This window comes from Acanthaster planci, linkage group LG18 (genome assembly GCF_054643075.1).
Source record: "Acanthaster planci isolate LZ-2023a linkage group LG18, COTS_SCS, whole genome shotgun sequence".
NCBI lineage: Eukaryota > Metazoa > Echinodermata > Asteroidea > Valvatida > Acanthasteridae > Acanthaster > Acanthaster planci.
Genome location: NC_141794.1, coordinates 7501 through 14053, shown reverse-complemented (window position 1 = coordinate 14053; position 6553 = coordinate 7501).

The following is a 6553-nucleotide window of genomic DNA, read 5'->3' as shown; positions in this document are numbered from 1 at the left end:
GACCCTTCTTAATGTACATGGTAGCACGCCTCGGTCTAGTTCTACTCTTGCACGGTGACCTACCTCCCTCAACTGTCTGCCGAACGCTCTCTTCACAGAAGCCACAACACCTACTGTATTCCTTGCTATCCTTGTACATGTAGGCTACACGATGGTCTTGGCCTCGGTGCCCCTCCGTCTACTTTTGGGCGTAATCGTTATACCCACCCATACTGACCAGTCAGTTGATGTATGCCAGAGACTGAGAGCTGACATTTCATGCTTTTTCTCGGGCTGGCGCACCCAGGTCTGCCTTGGACGGTTTCGTGGTTTTGACCAATTGGAAAGGGGACCAGCCAGCTTAAGGGCGGTTGGCTACAAAGGTGTTCAATGAGGGAGTGGCGTCGCCTTGATATTATAGAGCGGATGTCATCCAGGTTTGTTTTATGTGAGATGGCCTCGTGTGTGAACAGGTCAAATCATGGGACTCCTCACCATTCTAATTTCCTCTCGCTCCTCTTTCTGCATAGTGACCCCTCTGTCTTCTGTCGGCCCACTCCTCCTTTACGTAAGGCGCCTCCAACTGCTGTCCGAAAAGCACTTCTCCAACACGGTGACGGGTGACCCCCTGTCTGCTGGGCTCTCTTACACGCTGGTCCACCTCCGTCTACTCTATCAACCGCCGTGGCGTAGCTAGGATTTTACTGGTGGGGGAACAAGGGTGAGGCTAAAAGCCAGGCGCTCCCTGCATGACGTCACTACGCGTGTGGCTCCGCTCAATTGCCCATGTACGAATACCCAATTGTAACTCATCGTGTACGCGTGACCTAGTCGTGAGCGTGTTGTTCCTTCCTCCATGTTTACAGTGTAGTCCGTAGTCGGTCCTCCATATCTGTGTTAAGTAAATGGGTTTTCATGCAGTGATGTTTTGCGTAGTGACGTCATGCACGGAGTGCCAGGCTTATAGCCTCACCCGGGGAAAAAAGGGGCACCAGCATCTTAAGGGGGCGCCAGATTTCAGTTGTATGTTTTTTGGGGAAAGTTTTTGTTAGCCTTGCCCAATATCCATTCCTCCTCCCTCCGTGGCTACGTCACTGACAAATCGTCTCTTTTTACACGGCGACTCTCTTGGTCTACTGTGAGCCTGAATCTCTACAGAGTTGTCTGCGTCCATCTACTGCCTTCCCTCTCCCCTATCTACACAGTGGCACCCCCATCTACTTGCGGGCCCGTATTCCTCCACGGTGACCCCCCCCACCGTCGACTGTCTTGCCTCTCCTCTTTCTCCAATTCACTTGTAATCCACGTTGGGCAAAATATGCTTAGTAATTTCGGGAAAGGGCCAATTGAATGATGGCATAACAAACTTTTATAACGTTCAAAAGAAAACCACTTCTAGAAGTTCTGGCCATTATCTTGAATGCCTTGCCGACCTGACACCCCCCCCCAAAAAAAAAACCTCGAAGGGCTAACCTTTACTTGAAGAAGCGCCAGGCGGCGCTATTTCCGTCCTAAATTGTACGTATTTTGCACTTTTTTTGGTTTGTATTTTTTGCATGAGACAGTGACTGAAACCACCAATGCAAACACGCGGTTGCATGATGAGTGTATATTGATATGTCCCTCTCACTGAGTATCAGAGGTACTGTAATTTGCAAGTCGTCGTCAGGCACTCATTCTTCCTAGATTTTTCTCTAGGGAGCTTATATCTCGCCAATTCCGGAGAGACTCACCCTGTTTATTCGTTTGTTGTATTGTAATCTGACCACCCTTTGACGGTACTGGAATAGTCTTCGTTAGGTATTCAAAGTTCGCATAATGCCGCCCTATTCAAAGTTGAAGATAGGCTTTCCATGTGTACCCTCGTTCCAGCACTGGGTTGTCTCCTTTTTTGTGTTGCAATATGACCACATCATGCGTATACACGCCCGTATAGTTATAGTACTTACCATTGGATTTACTGTGTCCTCCATCCAAGGGAAACATGTCCTCCCGTCGTCTACGTTTTTTCACGGCTCCAGCTACGATCTCCCCTTATGAACCTCCATCGTCTGTGGATATTTTAGCTTTGGCTACAAGAAAGATTAGCGAAAGGGAAGGACCTAGCGGTAAGGGTGAAGGGTCGTCATGCCCGAAAACTAATGCAACCCCCATTCCAGGTCAGAAGTCGACCTCATTTAGCGACATATTCCAACCAGCACCACCTCATCAACAAGTCGCTATTGCTACTCAAGCTAAATCAGAACCTACAACATCTGCACCGCCTTGCGGCACCGCCAACTCCCAGGGCCTGTTCGGACCTGCAGCAAACCTGGCTGGTTATGCATCAGTCTGGTCCCAGCCACAAACATTTTTCAACCTGGCAATGCCTTGGAATTAGCCCCTAGGGTACTCCTCAGTTGCCCACGGCTATAAACCTGGGACCGGTACCGCCAAGCCTGTACAACCCATGGGGTTTTCCTCCCCAGTGGTTTCCAGCAATGATACCACCGGCAAATCTGCGATTGTCAAGTACTACCCAGACAACTTTACCCACCACAACTGATCTACCGGTGCAGTCATCATCCACCAGCACTGGCAGGGCTCGCACTGACTCCGCTGTTTCACTTGTCAGCGACAGCGAGGAGGACACCCCAGAAACGTCTAGTACTTGGCGTGCAGCAATTTCCCTTCCAGCTACGAAAGAGATGCAGCGCAATCCTCACAAAAACGACAAGGGTATAAACCCCATTTCTGAGGAGGTGATTGTCCTCTTTAGTGGTCCCGTTGAGCAGGAGAAATATTTTCTGACGGACTTAAAACTGCTCAAAGTTATGCTCTGAAAGCAGCCCTGCCACTTCTACGCTTATTTGAGGCAGTTGCCTACCCTGAAGGTCCCAGTGAGATTAACAAGGACATGGCGCAGGATTTAGTTTTTTCTGGCCTAATTCTTCTTGGCTCTGCTAGCCAGGGCCTCGCAGCCGCTCGTCAGCGTGCCTTCAATGACATCGTTGATAAAAAACTCACTCATGGGTCATTAATACTATTAGTGTTTGAAACTCTTGTCAGCGCCTCGTCAACGTAAAGTGCCTATTACGAAGGTCCAGTCGAGTCTTCATGAGACTATTTTCTATCTGGAGTTGCAGAAAACGTGGGCGAAAGGGGCTGTAACTGTTGCTCAATCAATTGAAGGTCAGTTTATCAGCTTTGTTTTTGATAAAATTGGAACGATCTTCTGGCCATAGTCTTGAATTTCCAGTAAAGAACGCGGCGCTATTTCAATCTGATTTTGCACTGTTTTGTATGTGTGCGCGGGTTAGGGTTGGTTAGTAGGGGGTGTCCCGTTGGGTGACCCCAAATAACTTTTGACTCCCTTAATTTTTGACCTTGAAACTTTCAGCCAAGCTAGCGGAACTCTTCGTCTACCTTGTGTTTGAGTTTGAAGGTCATAAGTCAACGGGTCATGGAGTTGTGGCGTTTTCGCCCAGGGCACTCCTTTTTTTGGTGACCCAAAAATAGGTGTTAAGAAAACGTTTAAAAATCAATGATTTTTTTCCCCAAGTATAAAGTTTGTACACAACCTACGGGGAAGACTTAAATCGGCTATAACTGTTGAATCGGGACCCCAATGGGAACCAAATTTATACGAATGGAGGAGTGTCTGCTTGTGATCGTTTACATAGACGTATGACGTCTCAGTTTATGTTTTTAGTTGTTATAAGGGATTTTCATGTGCCCAGTTTTCCGACATGTAAAAAATATAAGCCGTGTACAAAAGGCATAGGGATTTGCCCCGAGTATAATTCGGGAAAAGTCCCTTTTTGACCTATCAGAAAATGATCAGTAGCCTGTAGTACGTGTAAAAACGCATGTTCTGTCTAACCCTTTTGGGCTACATTACCTCTAAAGCTAGGGTTAAGGGGTAAGAGTGAAAGGGTTAAAAGTTAAAGGGGTTAGGGTTTTTCTGACAGTGTGCTGCACCTTTTCTACCATACGGAAAAGACCTGTCAATCATATTCTGCCCGACTCTGCTTGTTAGGAATCAAAGAAATACAAGATGTCAATGTGGGGAAATCAGAAGGGGTAAGAAGTATGATCCTGGGCGAAGGGTTAAATGTGACCCAATTTTTGGCTAGCCAGGCCCCAATACGTCGCCGAAGGGCCTATCTCTATAGGGTTACTATGTACAACTAAGCCCCTGGTTAGGGTTAGGGTTAGGGTTAGGGTTGTTAGGGTTAGGGTTAGGGTTAGGGTTAGAAGGGGTGTCCCCGTTCGGTGACCCTGAATAACTTTTGATTCCCGTAACCTGTGACACTGAAACTGACAGGAAAGGTAGCGCAACTCTTCATCTACCTTGTGTTTATGTTTAAGGGTCATACGTCAAAGGTCCTTGGAGTTATAGTCTTTTTCCTGAGGGCACTGTTTTTTTTGGTGACCCCTTGAAAAATCACTGAAAATGACTCGCGATCCAGGTTATGATGCATTTTGCATCCGAATCAAGCCACGGGCTATCTTTTGGGACCAAAAAAAATTCTTATGTTTTTCTTTATTTTTGAAAAAATCGACCGGAAGTGACGTCATAACTTTGGTGTTGTACGAGATACGAGGATGGAGTCTGAGGGAAAGTTGTTTGCCTTTAGGTATTCTTTCGAATGGTACCACTTTATATCCTGTGGGGTGTTCCCTTTAGGCTGGGTATAGGGAGGAGGCATAGGGTATGTGTATTAATGCATAGGGCCTTAGCGCCAGTTTTTCTAAGTATAAAGTTTGTACACAACCAACGGGGAAGACTTAAATCGGCTATAGCTGTTGAACCGCGACCCCAATGCAAACCAAATTCATATGAATGGAGGAGTGTCTGTTTGTGATCGTTTACAGAGACGCATGATGTCTATAGGGAAAAGACCATACAATCACTTTCTGCCTCACTCTGGACGATAGGAATCATACGAAATACAAGACCTGAATATGCAGAAGTGAGAAAAAGGGCACAGATTATCATCCGGATGAAAGGGTTAAATAAGCCCCACTTCTTTCCTAACCACGACCCAATACGTCGACCAAGGGCCTGTTTCTATGGGACCGTGCATGTACAAATAGGCCCCCGGTTAGGGTTAGGGTTAGGGTTAGGGTTAGGGTTAGGGTTAGGGTTAGGGTTAGGGTTAGGGTTAGGGTTAGGGTTAGGGTTAGGGTTAGGGTTAGGGTTAGGGTTAGGGTTAGGGTTAGGGTTAGGGTTAGGGTTAGGGTTAGGGTTAGGGTTAGGGTTAGGGTTAGGGTTACGGTTAGGGTTAGGGTTAGGGTTAGGGTTAGGGTTAGGGTTAGGGTTAGGGTTAGGGTTAGGGTTAGGGTTAGGGTTAGGGTTAGGGTTAGGGTTAGGGTTAGGGTTAGGGTTAGGGTTAGGGTTAGGGTTAGGGTTAGGGTTAGGGTTAGGGTTAGGGTTAGGGTTAGGGTTAGGGTTAGGGTTAGGGTTAGGGTTAGGGTTAGGGTTAGGGTTAGGGTTAGGGTTAGGGTTAGGGTTAGGGTTAGGGTTAGGGTTAGGGTTAGGGTTAGGGTTAGGGTTAGGGTTAGGGTTAGGGTTAGGGTTAGGGTTAGGGTTAGGGTTAGGGTTAGGGGTTAGGGTTAGGGTTAGGGTTAGGGTTAGGGTTAGGGTTAGGGTTAGGGTTAGGGTTAGGGTTAGGGTTAGGGTTAGGGTTAGGGTTAGGGTTAGGGTTAGGGTTAGGGTTAGGGTTAGGGTTAGGGTTAGGGTTAGGGTTAGGGTTAGGGTTAGGGTTAGGGTTAGGGTTAGGGTAAGGGTTAGGGTTAGGGTTAGGGTTAGGGTTTGGGTTAGGGTTAGGGTTAGGGTTAGGGTTAGGGTTAGGGTTAGGGTTAGGGTTAGGGTTAGGGTTAGGGTTAGAAGGGGTGTCCCCGTTCGGTGACCCTGAATAACTTTTTACTCCCGTGGTTTTTGATTCTGAAACTTACAGGAAAGGTAGCACAACTCTTCATCCACTTTGTGTTAAGGTTTGAGCGTCGTAGGTCAAAGGGTCATGGATTTATAGCCTTTCTCCCGAGGGCACTGTTTTTTTTGGTGACCCCTTGAAAAATTACTGAAAACGACTCGCGATCCAGGTTTAGACGCATTTTGCATCCGAATCAAGCCACGGGCTATCTTTTGGGACCAAAAAAATTTCTTATGTTTTTCTTTATTTTTAAAAAATTGCCCGGAAGTGACGTCATAACTTTGGTGTTGTACGAGATACGAGGATGGAGTCTGAGAGAAAGTTGTTTGCCTTGAAGTACTCTTTCGAATGGTATCACTTTGTATCCTGTGGGGTGTTCCCTTTAGGCTGGGTATAGAGTAGAGCCGTAGGGTATGTGTATTAATGCATAGGGCCTTAGCGCCAGTTTTTTCAAGTATAAAGTTTGTACACAACCAATGGGGAAGACTTAAATCGGCTTTAACTGTTGAACTACGACCCCAATGCAAACCAAATTCATATGAATGGAGGAGTGTCTGTTTGTGATCGTTTACAGAGACGCATGATGTCTATAGGGAAAAGACCATACAATCACTTTCTGCCTCACTCTGGACGATAGGAATCATACGAAATACAAG